We start from the raw sequence: 18625 nt of genomic DNA on the forward strand, positions 1-18625 counted from the left end.
TTTTATTCTCTGACTTTTCATTTGAATACAGTCCAAAATTTTACATATATTTAACTCACTTTATGCTTATATTGCTCTTTTATTCCTCTTTTGCCCCTCTATGCTTATATTGCTCATATACTATTTGCTTACCTGTTTTCTTGCTTTAGTTTAATAAACTGTATCCTGAAATCTCTGCTTTTCAGGATGTCAGACCCCAAAGGCAAAGGAAAAGCCAAAACAGGCACATGCAAGAGAAAAAGAGGAGAATCCTCTACCACTATTTTGGATATCCTCCATGATGATTTCTGGCGGGAGAAGAATTTTACTCCGCAGGAAAAAGCTGATCAGTTACTGCCCGCCACAGACCCAGTCAAGTTTGCAAACAGATACTGTGAGCTGAAGTATCCGGTTTTTTGCAACTTCAAGGAATCTATACCTGGAAAAGACCCTCAAAATTCCAGAAGAACTATGATAAACCATTATTTTATGGTTTATATTGTGTTTAATTGTGTGGTTTTATCAAATCTTTACCCACTTATTCATTAAATAAGCATGCATTTATAATTCCTTCCTAAAAATACTTCATGGTTGAAAACTTGCTTCCTAGAGACTTTTAATTTTGTATTTTAATTCTTCTTTATTCCATTCGATGCCGTGATCTGTGTGTTGAGTGTTTCAGGTTTTATAGGGCATGAATGACTTGGAGATTAGAAAGGAAGCCTGCAAAAAATGAAAGGAACACAAGAAATTAAGGAGATGACCAGCGAGAAGTGACGCGGACGCATGGCTCACGCGACCGCGCGACATAGAGGAAATTGCAGTAACGCGGATGCATGGCTCACGCAACCGTGCGGATTGGAAACTGCATCAGTGACGCGAAGGCGTAGACGACACGCACGCGTGACAAGGTAAAACGCTGGATGACGCGATCGCGTGACGTACGCAATCTGCAGAATCTGCAGAATTTGCTGGGAGTTATTTTAGGCCCTATTTTGACCCAGTTTTCGGCCCAGAAAAGCAGACTAGAGCCAGGAAACATGCAGAAACCAGAGGACAACATTCATTCCACCTAGTTTTAGTTTTAGATCTGATTTTTCCTCTCTTCTAGGTTTTCTCTCTACACATTGATAATTCTTCGGATTTTGATTTTATTGCTTTCTAGATCGGGATATTGAGAAGGGTTATTACCTCCATGAAGACTTCATCATTCTAGTTTGTTTTCTTACCTGTCACTTACTCTTCCATGTCTTTTATTTACTCAAAATTATTATTGGATTATTTTTAGAATTTATTAATGCAAGAACTATTTTTATTTTAATTGATTCCTTTGATTATTATATATCATGTCTTTCAATATTTCCTTTTCTTATTTCGTGGATTTTACAAACATAATGAGTGAGTAGTTCCATAACTTGATTGGGAGATGATTGAAAGGAAATCTTGAGTTGGATTACTCAAGAGAAAAATTGTAATTGGGTTTATTGTTGGATCACCCTCTAGTCATTGACACTAGTCCTTCCCAAGGGAGAGGATTAGAACTTGTGACTAGAAATAGCTTTCTAACTTGCTTGACTTTCCTCTACCTAGTAAGGGATAACTAAGCAGAGCAACCTTTAATTATCAATTAATCTTGAGAGTACTCCAACAAGAATAGGGCTTCCAACTAATCTATTCCCAGTCAAGGTTTTTATTTAAATTATCTAAATTCTCTAATTTAATTTCCTATTTAGAAAACATCTGATTAATAAAATAGCACACCTTTCTGCAACTCGTTGGGAGACGACCTGGGATTCATACTCCCAGTATTTTAATTTAAATTTTGTGACAACCCTTCTAAATTGATAAGTGGATTTTCGTTTGGTTAAGAACTGTACTTGCAACGTATCTCTTATAATAATTTCTTAACTCGCCAATTTTCACCACGTCAAACTACAATAATACACCTCAGAACAGATAAAACAGAGAGGCTGGTTCTTCTTAGAAAGAAACTTGACTGAGGTCAATGTATCTTGGGTTAGAGAATTTTACTGCAACTACTTCAAAACGACCCTGGATGCGGTACAGCTTAGAGGGAAGCAGATTCTGGTTATTGAGGAAGCAATTGAAGATATCCTCCAGCTCCTACCTAAATCCAATGAACCAGATGGTTACTAGGGGTGGAAATAGGCCAGGTGTCCTGCCAGGGGCCTGCAGCCTGGCCTGTGTTTGGCCTGGCCTGATAGAAAATAGGCCCAGGCTCAGGCTATTAAAAAAGTCTATATTCTTTAAAAGGCCAGGCCTAGGCTTTTGAAATAGCATGTTGGGCCTGTCAGGCCGGCCTGAGCCTGCAAATATATATAGAGAGTTTTATTATACTAGTAAAAATGCTATTGGAAGGCCGCGACGGATTAGTCCTTGACCTGCCGGGTTGGGGGATACCGTGGGAAACCAAAAAAAAAAAAAATGCTATTGGAAGGATTTGAACTTGGGTCTTCTATCTTATGAAAATACCTTTATCCACTCAGCCATTTGTCTCTTTAATTATATATGTGTATTTTGTTTCAATATTATTCATAAATTTATTATTTTATATTTTATAATTTTAAAAATTAAATTATATCTTAAATTTAATTATTATTAAAAAAAAAAACAGGCCTATTGACAGGCTTCAGGCCAGGCCAGATTTAACAACAAGCCAGGCTCAGTACTCATTAAAAAGTCTATACCAGGCTACAGGCTAGGCTAAGGCCAATAAACTCTATTACATGCCTGGCCTGTTAAGAGTAAAGCCTGGCCTGGCCTGGCCTGTTTCCACCCCTAATGGTTACCAAAAGGCTAAGGAGGATATGAGATTTATGAGGTTTGATTGGGACGCAGTGAAGCGGACTATAGCTCTTGATCCTACTGTCCCATGGGTCATGGGCAAGTCAACAGTGGCCCCAAAGGGAATAAAGATTATCTATTTGAATGATGAGGCTCGGCTTTGGCAACAAATTCTGAGTAACTACGTGATGCCGAGCACTCATGAGACTGAGGTGCCAGCCGCCATGATCACTCTTATCTGGTGTGTGACGGAGGGCAAGGACCTATATCTTCTCTGCTTTATCTGGTACTACATGGCCAGGGTCCATGTCAGAGGCACTCTGCCCTTCCCATATTTGATCACTCAGCTAGGCCGCCGAGCTAAGGAGCCCTGGGAGCTTGCAGATGAGAAGCCAACCGCCGCCGATTGCAAGAAGATTATCCCACACAGCAGGAAGTTCCAGGCTTTAGGCTACAGACCTCCCTTTCTTACTGCCTCCGCTGATGTAGCCACATCTTCTGCTGCTCCTTCAGCATCTGCTGGACCAGCCACCACCACAGCACCCTCCCCTGCTTTCGAGCCCGTTTACCACTTAGTGCACCGCCTCTTCAAACGACTCGACCAGATGGAGCACCGCAACCAGCGACGATATGAGAGGACTGAGCGTCGCAGCAAGCGGCGCTATGAGCATTTAAAGTTGATGATCCGATCCGGCCACCATGACATTTTCTCCGAGCCTGACACACCATCAGAGCCATCTGAGGAGGAGGCGGATGACCAGGAGGAGCAGGCACGAGCCGAGGCTGAGCAGGCAGGATCCCAGCAGGCAGAGCCCCAGCATGAGGAGCCTCCGCAGACACAGCCATCAGACTCACAGGCACCGATACATGCAGAGCCGCAGGCACTATCACTCCCAGAGCCCACAGAGACACCAGCAGCACATCCTTCCGGAGATGCCACTTCTTCACACCTAGCTTGATTGAGCATCGAGAACGATGCTATTATTTAAGTGTGGGGAGGTCGCCATCTCCGGCGAACTTTATTTTTGGTGAACTACTTTCAGACTCTTTTTATCCTATTTTGTTTATTTTCTGTATTTTTATTTTATTTTATCTTATTTGTCTTTCAGTACTTGTGCATTTTCTTTTGCTGTATTTCTGTTTATTTCTACTTTATTTCTACATTTTGCACTTTGATTTATATATATCTTAGACATTTAGTTTAATTTGCACTTTTAGCTTATTAGTTGTGATATAGAATATATGGATTAATTAGTTTAGTTTACCCTTTTAGCATATAATAATTTGGTTTAATTGAAAATAAAAGAGTAAACTAAAAATTTTTTATTTTTCAAGAATCATAACAATCCACACACTATATATATAGCAATAAATGTTGGTAAATTGACAACATTTTTCAAAGAATATACTTATTTTTATTTGAGCCATTCAAAGGTTCACATTGAGTTGAATGGAAACTCTTAATTTCTACTTGCATGATATACATAACTGATATATGGTTTTTGAGCCAAAGAACACACAACCCGTGAGTTTTTGAGCTTAATTGTATGGTTACATTTAACCATAATTTTCATTCCTGTGTGTTTCGCCCTTCTTTTCTATGCTTGCAATCTTTACTTTGTTTCAGTCTATATGTCCAATATAGAATGTATTTACATACTTGCATGTGATTGAGGCCATTACTTGTTTTTACTCACTCATCCCAAATAAGCCTACCTTTTTATGTCACCCTTGTTAGTCCCCTTGAGCTTTTTTAATCCCCTTCTGTTCTATAACCACATCACTAGCCTTAAGCAGAAAAATAAATTGAAAATCCCAAATTGAATCTTTGGTTAGCTTAAGATAGAGATTATGTATCAACTTAGTGTGGGAAAACTGTGGGAACTTGGGTTGATAAGAAGGTAGTAACTCTATAAATCATTTGAAATTTGGGAGCAGGCTCATGTGAAACCAAAATAATTAAAATACCATGTGCATTGATATATTATATTTATGTTTCAAAAAAAATAATAAAAAAAATAAAAAATAATATTTCCTTTTAATAAGTAAATAAATAAGGGGACAAAATTATCCCAGTATTGAGTTTAGTAAAGAAATCAATGCACATAGGATAAAATTAAAAATAAAATTGGTACATGAGTATGTGATACAAAAGTGGAAAAATTGGGTAGCTAGGCAAATTTTTAAATTGTATAGAGTATGTATATGTTAGGTGAGATCTTATACTAATCAAGGATTCAATTTATAGCTCACTTAGCCTTATATATATACCCTCACCTTTACCTTAGCCCCATTACAACCTTGAAAAAGATCTCATGATGTTTGCATGTATACATTAAATAATTGTTGATTGGTTAGATAAAAACAAAGTTTTAGAAAGCATGACTAGAAAAGAATAGAGTGATTAACCCCAAACACTGAGTGATTAGAGAGTAAACACAAATCTAGTGAGGGTTCAATAGCTCAATTCCATATATCCATGTTTAATTATTAATTGTCTTGCAAGTTTGTGAAATCTTTTAACTCAACTCAATTGTGAATGTGTTTTAATATGGTTTGGCCTTGGTTGTACATATATGATTCGTTGAAAATATGAATCAATTTAACCACATATAAGTTTTATATATATAAGTGGATAGTAATTAAGATTGCATGATTCATTCAGGTAGCTTGCATTTAGAATTGATTGCATTGCATAAGATTCCACCATTCTACCTTCACTCTTTTCTCTTGCATTTAGCATGAGGACATGCTAATGTTTAAGTGTGGGGAGGTTGATAAACCCCTATTTTATGATTCATCTTGTGCTCAATTAAGTGTTTTTATCAATTCTTCACCCACTTATTCATAAGATTTGCATGGTTTTATAATTCCTTCCTTATTCTATGATATATGTGAAAACATGTTTTCTATGTTTTAAAAATATTTATTTTAAAATTATCCTTTATTACCATTCGATGCCTTGATCTATGTGTTAAGTAATTTCAGGCTTCATAGGGCAGGAATGGCTTAGAGGACAGAAAGGAAACATGCAAAAATGGAAGGAACGCATAAAAATGGAGTTTTGAAGAAAATGGCAGCGACGCGCATGCATGGACGATGCGGCTGCGTGCCTAGGTGCAGAGCATAAACGACGCGAACGCGTGACTGACGCGTACGCGTGGCAAGGAAAATCTCCAATTGACGCGTAAGCGTGACCCACGCGCACGCGTGACGGACGCCACGTGCAGAAAATTGCAGAAGTCGTCCCAGCGATTTCTGGACCCTTTTTCGGCCCAAATCCAAGGCCAGAAACACAGAATAGAAGCCAGAAAATGGGGGAATCAAGGGAGAATGGATACAACATTCATAATTCACAAATTTTAGGTTTTAGATGTAGTTTTAGAGAGAGAGAGAGAGGTTCTCTGCTCTCTCTTAGGTTTTAGAATTAGGATTTCTCTTAGTTTATGGTTATTTCTTCAATCCAGGTTCAATGTTCCTTTAAATTATTTTCTCTTCTACTTTTATTCTATTACTTTAGTTGATTACTTGATGTTGCCAATTTGGTTTATGGATTCCTATGTTTAATTTTATTTCCTATTTAATGCAATTTGAGGTATTTCAGATTTAAGATTGTTCCTTTTATTTATGATATAAGTAATTTAGATTTTTTCCTTTTGGCTTTGATTGAGTAATTGGTGACACCTGAGTTGTCAAACTCAGTGATTGATTGAAAATTGGGAATTGCTGATTGATTTGGATCCCTCTAAAGCTAGTCTTTCCACAGGAGTTGACTAGGATTTGAGGAATCAAGTTAATTGGTCCACTTGACTTTCCTTTATTTAGTAAGGGTTATCTAAGTGGGAGCAATAACAATTCTCATCACACCTGGTAAGGATAACTAGGATGGGATTTCCAGTTCTCATACCTTACCAAGAGTCTTTATAATTATTAATTTATTTTTTCTGCCATTTAAATTACTTGTTCTCTATTTCAAGAACCCAAAAACACACCTTATTCCATAATCAATAATAAATCACACCTCCCTGCAATTCCTTGAGAAGACGACCCGAGATTTAAATACTTCGGTTATAAATTTTATTGGGTTTTGTTACTTGTGACAACTAAAGTTTTTTTGTACGAAAGAATTCTTTGCTGGTTTAGAAACTATACTTGCAACGAGACTTTATCTGTAAAATTCTTTACTAGCAAGAATCTAATCGACACTCTGCTTCTTTATTTGTTTATTTTACCTTGTTCAATATAAATTTGTCACTAGTAACTTTGATACAAGTCACTTCAACATTATAGTTAAGTAATTTTCGAGTAAAGCTCACTCTTTTTCAGAAGAATCATATGTGCTCCCTAAATTAAGATCGTAATACAAGCTTGATTTGACACTCTGTCAAACAATACCAAAAATTGAGTGAAACAGTCTCATAATATAGTGATGATGCATTTGGATCTTTGAATTGTTTGAAGACTCTAGAGGCGATATAATAAGGATTGACGGTGGAGGTAACGGCACCAAAAATGACGAAGTAAATGGGATAATAGATAGGTTTGGGGAGAAGAAGAAGATGACATTATTCCAAGGAGGTGTGGCATCGAAGAGAGCAGTTTAGGTAACGACGGAAAGCTTTGGGTTATTTGAAATTATGAAGGATGATGAGTGAAAAGTTTGTAAATAAAGAAAAAAGTTGGCTTGGCGACAATTTACAAATAAGCAAACTAGTTTTGGTGCAGATTTTTAAATATTTCTGAAAGCTCCATTCATAAAGAGGACCATGAAAAAAAAATATCAATTACTCTATTCTCTTTTTTCATGTGTTGGTGAGAGGATATTAAAAAAAATAATATAGACTACACTCGCTTAAATATTAAACTATTTTTTCACATTAAATATTAAACTACTTTTTTCTATTTGAGATAAATTGGATGGACTCCACTCGCTTATGATAAAATTAGACTGACTTGTTTTGCAATACAAAAACTTGATTCTAATATTATATAAGTTTAAAATTATAATCATTAAAATAGGTTAAATTCGTTAGACTAATTCATTTATCTGCTTAAACGTATAAATTTTTATTTTTAAAATGGCACCTGTTTAAATTTTGACATAAGGAGACAATCCATTTATTTATTCTTTTTGTATTTTTCAAAAACTTTTCTAGCATTTTTTCAATATTTTCCTTGATTCAACCTAAAGATCCAATTCACGTACTAATAATATTTTATTTAAGATTTCTAGTCCAAAAGTGAAATTTTTATGTTCAAGTTTTTTTATTAAATTTAAGACTAAAATTGTTATTCAAAACTTTTTAAAAAATAAACATCTAATACATATAATTTCGTCGAGCTTATCATAAATAGTTCGGACCTAAAATTTCAGATCTATAAACAAATAAAAAATAAACAAATCAACTCATAATATTCAATTTTAAACGAATTGGGTCCAAACGAGTGATATTAACTTATTTGACAAACCTACTTAAAGTTGAGAATTGATCTATGATATATTAATACTGCACGGACACGGGACATGATACGATATAGTATACATCGTCCTACGAATTTTAAAATCTTACACATACGTACATATAATATAAAGTATTTTTTAAATAAATTATAATGATATTTTAATATTTTATTAAAATTAAAATATAAATTAAAATTTTAATTAATTTTAATATTTTATTTTAATTATATAAAATATTTAAAATATTTTTTATTTTAATAAATAATAAATTTATAATATATACACATATCAAATGAGTGTTGATGAATATTGTGTCTGAAATATATTGGACACATAAACACGACAACAAAGTGTTTTATAGAAATTGATAATAGCATTCGATGATGTCTGACAAACGATTAGTCATTCCGATTTTTAGTAGTTATGTGCTTATAGGTCTGCAATTTTTTTCTCTTTCTTAATATTTTACATTTGTTATTTATTTTTTTTATATTAATTTTTACTAGTAAAATTTTTATGATTAGGAGAACCTTTTTCACTTAAAGTAGTTTAATTTAATTTTTGCGGTTTATGAAATATGAATAACTTCTTTTGAAATAATTTATAAGCAACATTTCATATGTTTCACATTCCTTTACTGTAAACATTGTTGTTCCAAGTATGGTGTTTGCAATTTTCTAAAAATAAAATAGAATTGATGACAAAGTTAGTATTATTTTTTTTTTTTTACAGTATTTTTTAACTAGGTAAGTTAAGAATTAATTTGTTGAAGATTAAAATTTTATTTAAGAATTTATTATTAACTAATAAATTATTACATATATAAAAATAAGATTTAAATTATTTATTCTATCAACCCAAGTGGATTGACCAAGTTAGCACTATCTCAAGTGAGAAAATATTGTTTGGACAGTTTGTAGCTGAGCCCAAAAGGGTAGCTGGACACTTGCTTATTTCTTAATGGGCTTTATGGGCCTTGTGTAGTGGACTAAGTAGACCATATCAATTCCTCATATTTTAGGGCTCTTTTCATAAATTGTCTAAAATTTATAAAAATAAAAGATTAAGTTATTTTTTATTTTATTATCGATTAATTTACTTATAATTCTTTAATATGCTAATTTGTCAATTTTTTTCGTTAGAGATCAGTTTGTCCAAAACAAAAATTATTAGAGAATAATTTGAAATATATCACTAAAAAAGCATTTAACAGCATATAAATAAAATAGTTGCATTACGAAATTCCAAATAACAAGATCATATTTGAAGATTACATAAGGAAATAATAAAGGAAAGATGCATCCTACATTTAGGGTTAATTTGGTTAACTTTATACTTTTCAAAAAAGTTACTTATTTTTGTTAACTATTTAAAGATAATTTTTCAAAAGTTATAACAGTTACATTTGGCTAAAAGAAAATCAAAGTGACTTTCAATAAACATGATTTAATACAATAATTATTTGGAGAAATTAATTTTATAATTTAAAATGAATTTAAAAGATATAAATGTAATAAAGAATTTTTAATATTTTATCTAAATCAAGCATTTTTCAAAACTTTTGTTTATAAATCAATTGCTAACATGTTCTACATCTTATAAACATTTTTAGTGTGTGTAAGAGAGATATATCTAAGCTCAACTTCTTAACAAGAATTTATCTAAGTCCTAGAACACTAAACTTTTTTATAGTCTTAGCTTGGACTTAACTTTTTTGTTTCCATGTATTAGTTTCATCATTGTCACACATATTTTCAAGTTATATTGTTGTCATTTATAAAAAAAAAAAATCAAACACTTTAGTAATGTTTGTTTTCATAGACTAGAACTAAGATTGGGAGATTAAGATTCACGATTGTATTTGGCATAAGAAACTGAAACTAAAATTTTAGTCATGAGATACAAAATTTCAATCCTTATTACTTTTAGAAAGTAAGGACAGAGGAAACTGAAAAATTTCTGGGACTGAAGACTGAAATTTTAATAATATTTTTTTTTAATTTTCTTATTTAACTTTTAAAATTCTAAATCTACTACTCCTCGATCTTTATATTTTTCTTAAACCAAACATAGTATTTAGACATAACTCAGTACAGTATATTTTATACTAAACATAATACATAGACTTAATTTACTCTTAATCTCTTAGTCTCTTTTTATTTATCTCTATCTCACAGTTTAAGTCTCTATTTTAATTAAATACAGTCTTTGAATTTATATGTAAATATTTGGTTACATAAATTATTACTTGAAATTTTGTGGCACTAAATCACTAATAAAAAGGACTGGTAAGTAAAACAAAATTTAAAAAAAAAAAGTCCCTAAAGATAATAAGTATTTGGTAAAAGGTTTTAGTTATCTTTATACTCTAAAAGTAGTAAGATATATATTAAGATTATAAATTAAAATTTTTTTAAAATATAAAAAAAATTAAATTTTAATACATTTATTTTATATTTATAAAAAAACTTTAAATATTTTATTAATAATAATTTTATTATATATTCTTAAAATATATGTTAGCTAAATTCTTTAACAAAAATCTCAAACCATCAAGTCGGTTAAAAAAAATGTGTCATTGTAACATCCTAATACACAGAGCCTTACGCTTAAGTCGTAAAGCAGAAGTGGCGAGGTATTACGACTTCTAAAAAAAACTAAAATATATACTTATAGTAGTAGAAAGAAGATATTAGACTAGGAGCCTTAAAAAAATGGGTAAAACAAAATCACAAAATGAAAAGCGCCATGCTCCGGAAACGGAACAACTTACGTGTGAGTCAAAATATAACTATCAAACGTAAGATAATAAAAGTAGGAATAGAAAGCCAAAGGTACAAAATAACAAGCTCCTAACTCAGTCTGCGAAGTCAAGACTGGCCAGAGAATATTTACATATATATATATACATATCCAAAACCCAAGATGTACATAAACAAAATCCTGCCTCTCCATAAACCCCTAAGAGGATAAAAAAGAATAAGTTATGTGGAGAGAAAGCTAAGTACGTGTATAGACATCTCTGCACAACAAAATAACACAGTAACCACTTCGCTTCAGGTGTCCAGACGCCTAATGAGATACCTTTCGACCTGCATCTGAAAAACAACAACATAGTATGGAATGAGAACCGGAGATTCTCAGTATGGTAAAGGTGCCCACATAGTTAATATAAAAGATCTCGGGAAAGCCAGAGGCATTCCTAGAACTTCGACACTCAGAATCATTCTTAAGGAAAATAAACTAAACCAAAAGTTAGGTAAGTTATCTAAGGTATTCAAGTTCTGAATCTAAATTTAACTTAATACTTCACTTTCTGTCGCCTCCAATCCTCCGAATCACTGGTGGAACAACCCTCTCCCCTCACACCTTCATCAAGAGGGATTTCTCAGAAAACATACACATACAGTTCAAGCAAGAAAAGCACAGATAGAGAAACATTTACAGCAAGTAGAACAAGTAGCGGATAAGCAGAATTAAACAGTTAAGCAAACCAAAACAATGCACACTCAAGCAAACAAACAAATGCATATGATGTATGCCTGTCCTATGGCTGATGAGTCTCATCTGTCGGTTATACAGCCAACCCGACATGTCCTGGTAGTTAACCATTGGACAGTCCCTCTGTGCGTGCATCCCCAAGCTCAATAATATTCCATGGAGTCACACTCCAAGCTCAATAATATAGTATTCCATGGAGTCGAACTCATAGTATTCCATGGAGTCGAACTCCAAGCTCAACAATATAGTATTCCATGAAGTCGAACTCCAAGCTCAAATATAATATTCAATATTCATATATATGCATGCCTATGGGGGAGTCCGGGGAGTTAAAGTGTCCGGTCACATCTTGCGACAGAGGGTCAACAAATAGTCTCAAATACACAAGCCACATAATAATCTCTTTCTTCTTAAAATACCATCTCAAATCAAAACTCCAATTCTCATAGAAGTTTTGGTAGTAACTCCTCTAAAACTCGAATTTCTGCCACCCTTCAAGGGTTCCAACTATCAAATCAAACACCTCTCAGTCCTTCAAATCATTTCCGGTAACAAATTATTTCAAAATCAAACAAATACCAATATTAAATCTTTTCCAAACCGACCAACTTCAACAACAAATTATTAACAACAGCTAAACCACACATTTTATCCAATATGCACAATCCATCAATTATACATTCAATTCATTCCTATCTTAAGGTCTTTTAGCCTAAATTTTCACGTGACATTAAACATTAACTACGAGAAACCAAAACCATACCTTCGTACGAAATCAAGATATTCAAAGCTCAGGAGAAGCTTTCTGAGTGAGCTATCGAAGAAGAAAATGTCCAGAATCGTCTGTGCCTCCTAAAACTCCCGTTGGCCAAACCCAAAAGAAAGAGGAGTTATGTCATTGTCAACTTCTACTATTCAAAAATGATTGTTGAGTTAAGAAATTAACTAAATTAATTAATGATGACAAACATTATTTTTGAGCAAAATAAATAATTAGTGTTGATTAATTTATATCTACCTATTAACTAATTGTTTATTGTTGCAGGCCAAATGTTAATAGCCCAAATGGAATAAAAGGCATTCAGCAAAGAATATTGGGCTGAAAGCAAAATAAAGAGCCCAAGCAAAAGCAAAGGAAGAAACCAAAGAAATTAAATCGGGCCATGCATACTAATATCCGATCCAAGCCCGAACTGATTTCAGAATTGAAATTCCCTCTCTCCTGCTTAACCAAAAGCAACGATCCTCTTCCTTCTAATCAAGTCACATCAAGATTTCAGAAAAAGCAAGAAAGAGAAAGAGAAGAAAAGCTTCTTCCATAAGCCATTAACCAAAGAAGCAAGAGAGAGAGAGTTGAAGCTTGAAGCACAGAAGCTAAAACAGAAATCCCAAGCTAAATCAAGCTTAAGAAAGGTAATCCATCTCATCTTGCATGCATCAAGATCCTCATCCCTTCTTCCCAACTCTCTGCACTACCTGAAAATGGCTTTGAAGGGAAAGTTGTTTTCTGCCCCATTCTGCTGTGTATCTACGGACCTAATCAAAACTTGGGGACCAAGTTGCATCTCTATGGTTCAGATTTGGTTGACCAGTGAAAAACAATTCCGGTTACTTCTTCATGGCTTTCGGTCAAGTTGGAAAAGTCAGAAGCAAAGGTTCTACTTTGATGCTTGAGAAGAAAAAGTAAGCTTGTGGGTTGGTGAAGCTCAAGGCTCAAGGTGTTGATCTTGGAAGAAGAACTCAGGCACATGCAAGGAGATATAAGAAGTTTGCTGTTCATTCAGAAACGAAGGAGAAAAAACCAGCGAGTAGAGGTTTTGTTCTGAGAGATAGCTCTTTGAAGAAGTTCATCTAACTGGACAGTGCTTCCTAATCAAAGGTGCATTCCGCCAGTATGAAGAACTAAATCAGAGGCTTGCTAATCTGGTTTTTCGCATAGCACAGAGGCTGTTGATGAAGTCAATCTCCTTCATGTTTTACTGATTGTAATGTACTTTTCTAAGCTTATCTTTCTGTAATTTCTTGAGAGAAAAGGCATTGTGAGAAAGTTTGAGAAAAAGCCATGAGTGGAAAAAGGCCGAGAGATACACTTGAGAGAAAAGCCTATAGTTATTTTCTGATTTCTTTAGGTTGATTAAGTGTCTTGTATCTAGTATCTGAATGGTATCCCTTTCTTAGTTGGGTTAGCACTAAGAGGTATAGTTAGGTATTAGCATAGCCAATGTCAAGTTAGGTTAGAACTTGAGTGTGAAAGGATTGGGTCAATCCTGTGTTATTGGTGTATGTAATACTGTTTACTATAGTGAAATTCTTCCACAGTTGTAGAGGAGACTGGATGTAGGTTGCATAGCACAAGGCAACCGAACCAGGATACATGCTGGTGTTAGCTTTTCTCTTCTCTGCTGTGTTCTGTTTTCTGATATTCATGAGACAAAAATAAATTGTCTCATAAATTTCCGCTGCTAAGTTAAAACAGAATCAGAATTGCAAATCTGTTTTAAAAGGATAACAACAGTAATTAAAAAGGAAGGCATAGATTCAACCCCCCTTCTCTAAGCCTATCACAACCTTTAATGATACCAACGTGTAGAGGAGGAGGTTACGAATACTCTTACCGGATTAAATTTTTGATTGAAGTTACGGATTTCAAGAAATCTAAGGCGGAGGTTTAGAAGGATTTACGTTCTCTCTCGGTCTTCTCTCTCCGTTTTCTTTCTTTTCTTTTTCTCTCGTATACGTTAATGATATATATATGATTAATACGCCGCCTTAGCTTTCTTTATATCATATATACACTTTATGAAAGGAAATTATAGTAATAGATTATACTTATAATAGAAGAAAGCTAAGAATGAATTATAATAGCATAATATTATATTACAAAACTTGATATTATATGTATATGTATACATAACGATAATGATAATATATATATGTATATATATACACGTAACCTAATGCATAATGATAATAATAGTATATATGTAACCTAATGCAAAGTATAAACCACCTCTTATTTTCTATGCTTTATAGTTAATAATAGTAATAATAATACTAGGAATAGTAATGATGGTCACGTAATAATAATAATAAACGTAATAATAGTAATAATAATAGTAATGCAATGAATATAATATATATAAATTTATAATGCAATTTAATACTTACAGTAATTATATACAATAATAATAATAATAATAATAATAATAATAATATGGATTTGATTAAATTTAAATTATTATAAAATTGGTTCAATTATTGATAATAAAAATAATTTTCTAAAAATAAGGAACTCTAATTTTGTAAAATAAATTATAACTTATTTATATTTATATTTTTAAAACTAAGGGTTGCTACATTCTATCTACCTTATAAAAATTTTTGCCCTCGAAAATTGATATAAAATATAAAAGATTCATACTAACATAACTTCCCTTCTTGAACATGTCAAAGAAAAACAGAAAGATTTGATATGCTTTGTTTGTAAATTCAGGATATGGCTTAAAAGTCTACGCAAAGCGGAAGATACAAGATTGACTCAATGCAGAAAGGTTATAAGGCAGGTTGGTATTAGAACGACAGGTTTACTGTCCCTAATACTCGCTTCATCTAGCTCCCAAATTCTGCCGATTCTAATGGTGTCACCTTACGTAATACAATCGAAACTGGTTCAGCCTCTGACACTGAATTTATCACAACTTACTCTTTCTCTCGACACCTAACCGGTTATCAAACAGATATTTCTATCGGCCTAAACTCCTAGTCCGTATCCAAATTCAAAACTACGTCCAGTCTTTTCAATCCTAAACTTCCATATCCGGTTATGCAACCTAAACAAAAGCGGGGTCCTAGCTCTACACAGAACAAATCTGTCCTATGCATTCTGTATCATACTTACCTCGATCCTGTCGTGGCCAACCCGCATCTACGGCTCTCCCACGCGAACAATCCCTAGACATGTGTCCCGGTGCTCCACATCGAAAGCACATTCCCAGTCCGTACCTGTGTGGCTCCTCTGGAGTAGTTTCACCAAAGCCTTCCTGTAGCAGTGTCCACTTCATGGAGCAATCCTCTGCGAGCTGGCTCTTCTTAACCAACTCAGTAAAATTTGTTAGCTTTTGAGGATACACGTAATTAAAGATATCCCTCCTTAGTCCTTTATCATACAGAGCACACTTCCATTCCTCATAATCGGCTGGATTTCCTTGACAAGTTTTTGAGAAACGGCACAGATTATCGAATTCACGGGTATAGTCAGCAACGGACATATCATTTTGCTTCATCTGCATTAACTCAAATTCCTTTGCAGTGCGAAACGCATGCAAGAAATATTTACCGTAAAACTCTGTCTTGAATCTATTCCAAGGGACATCTGTTAACTCCATCTGCAAGGTATGACACAACTCTTGCCACCAATTCTGAGCATCTCCCTCCAACATATGAGTCACTATCTCCACTGACTGTACTTCAGGAACGTGCTGAGTGTACAAAAACCTCTCCACTTCTCAGAACCACTGATCAGCCTCCAGGGCATTGGCGTTTCCGTTAAACCGAGGTGGACCACTCTTGAGGAAGTCAGTAAGGGTCATAGACCTATAGTATCGACTTACGTTACTCGTACTAGCACTAGGGTTTCCACCTCGACGTCCTTGCACTAGTGCAACCTCAGAATTTCCTCTCTGTATACCTCGTTCGGATCCACGAGACGACATTTGGTCCCTGTTCACACCAAACAAGTGATATTAAGTTGATCAGTCTCAATATCGCAAGTCTAATGCTTCAAGTTCCAAATGCATGCTCATGAACGTTTATGCCACATATATCAATCAGATATCCTAATAGCACATACACACACCCAGAGTATGCCCAGAAGCATAATCAGTCCATCCCTCAGGCTCTATAGGAACGAACTGCTCTGATACCATAATGTAACACCCTACCACACAGAGCCTCTTTACGACTTCTAAAAAAAGCTAAAATATATACTTATAGTAGTAGAAAGAAGATATTAGACTATGAGCCTTAAAAAATGGGTAAAACAAAATCGCAAAATGAAAAGCGCCATGCTCCGAAAACGGAATAACTTACGTGTGAGTCAAAATATAACTATCAAACGTAAGATAATAAAAGTAGGAATAGAAAGCCAAAGGTACAAAATAACAAGCTCCTAACTCAGTCTGTGAAGTCAAGGCTGGCCGGAGAATATTTACATATATATATACATATCCAAAACCCAAGATGTATATAAACAAAATCCTGCCTCTCCATAAACCTCTAAGAGGATCAAAAAGAATAAGTTATGTGGAGAGAAAGCTAAGTACGTGTATATACATCTCTGCACAACAAAATAACACAGTAACCACTTCGCTTCAGGTGTCCAGACACCTAATGAGATACCTTTCGACCTGCATCTGAAAAACAACAACATAGTATGGAATGAGAACCGGAGGTTCTCAGTATGGTAAAGGTGCCCACGTAGTTAATATAAAAGGTCTCGGGAAAGCCAGAGGCATTCCTAGAACTTCGACACTCAGAATCATTCTTAAGGAAAATAAACTAAACCAAAAGTTAGGTAAGTTATCTAAGGTATTCAAGTTCTGAATCTAAATTTAACTTAATACTTCACTTTCTATCGCCTCCAATCCTCCGAATCACTGGTGGAACAACCCTCTCCCCTCACACCTTCATCAAGAGGGATTTCTCAGAAAACATACACATACAGTTCAAGCAAGGAAAGCACAGATAGAGAAGCATTTACAGCAAGTAGAACAAGTAGCGGATAAGCAGAATTAAACAGTTAAGCAAACCAAAACAATGCACACTCAAGCAAACAAACAAATGCATATGATGCCTGTCCTATGGCTGATGAGTCTCATCTGTCGGTTATACATCCAACCCGACATGTCCTGGTAGTTAACCATTGGACAGTCCCTCTGTGCGCGCATCTCCAAGCTCAATAATATTCCATGGAGTCACACTCCAAGCTCAATAATATAGTATTCCATGGAGTCGAACTCCAAGCTCAATAATATAGTATTCCATGGAGTCGAACTCCAAGCTCAAATATAATATTCAATATTCATATATATGCATGCCCATGGGGAAATCCGGGGAGTTAAAGTGCCCAGTCACATCTTGCGATAGAGGGTCAACAAATAGTCTCAAATACACAAGCCACATAATAATCTCTTTCTTTTTAAAATACCATCTCAAATCAAAACTCCAATTCTCATAGAAGTTTTAGTAGTAACTCCTCTAAAACTCGAATTTCTGCTACCCTTCAAGGGTCCCAACTATCAAATCAAACACCTCTCAGTCCTTCAAATCATTTCCGGTAACAAATTATTTCAAAATCAAACAAATACCAATATTAAATCTTTTCCAAACCGACCAACTTCAACAGCAAATTGTTAACAACAGCTAAACTGCACATTTTATCCAATATGCACAATCCATCAATTATACATTCAATTCATTTCTATCTTAAGGTCTTCTAGCCTAAATTTTTACGTGACATTAAACATTAACTACGAGAAACCAAAACCATACCTTCGTACGAAATCAATATATTCAAAGCTCAGGAGAAGCTTTCTGAGTGAGCTATCGAAGAAAAAAATGTCCAGAATCGTCTGCGCCTCCTAAAATTCCCGTTGGCCAAACCCAAAGGAAAGAGGAGCTATGTCATTGTCAACTTCTACTATTCAAAAATGGTACTAACGTGTAGAGAAAGATGTTACGAATACTTTTACCGGATTAGATTTTTTATTGGAGTTACGGATTTCAAAAAATCGAACCCGGAGGTTTAGAAGGATTTACGTTCTCTCTCGGTCTTCTCTCTCCGTTTTCTTTCTTTTCTTTTCCTCTCATATACGTTAATGA

At 34.3% G+C, this 18625-nt stretch overlaps 1 pseudogene; it reads right to left on the reverse strand.

Annotated features, from left to right (window-relative positions):
• Positions 1-330: 330 nt before the first annotated feature.
• LOC148562819 (uncharacterized) lies at positions 331-16458 on the reverse strand (annotated as a pseudogene).
• Between the last annotated feature and the right edge of the window lie 2167 nt (positions 16459-18625).

This window comes from Arachis ipaensis, chromosome B6, assembly GCF_059453495.1.
Source record: "Arachis ipaensis isolate K30076 ecotype BB chromosome B6, ASM5945349v1, whole genome shotgun sequence".
In the NCBI taxonomy this organism is placed as follows: Eukaryota; Viridiplantae; Streptophyta; class Magnoliopsida; order Fabales; family Fabaceae; genus Arachis; species Arachis ipaensis.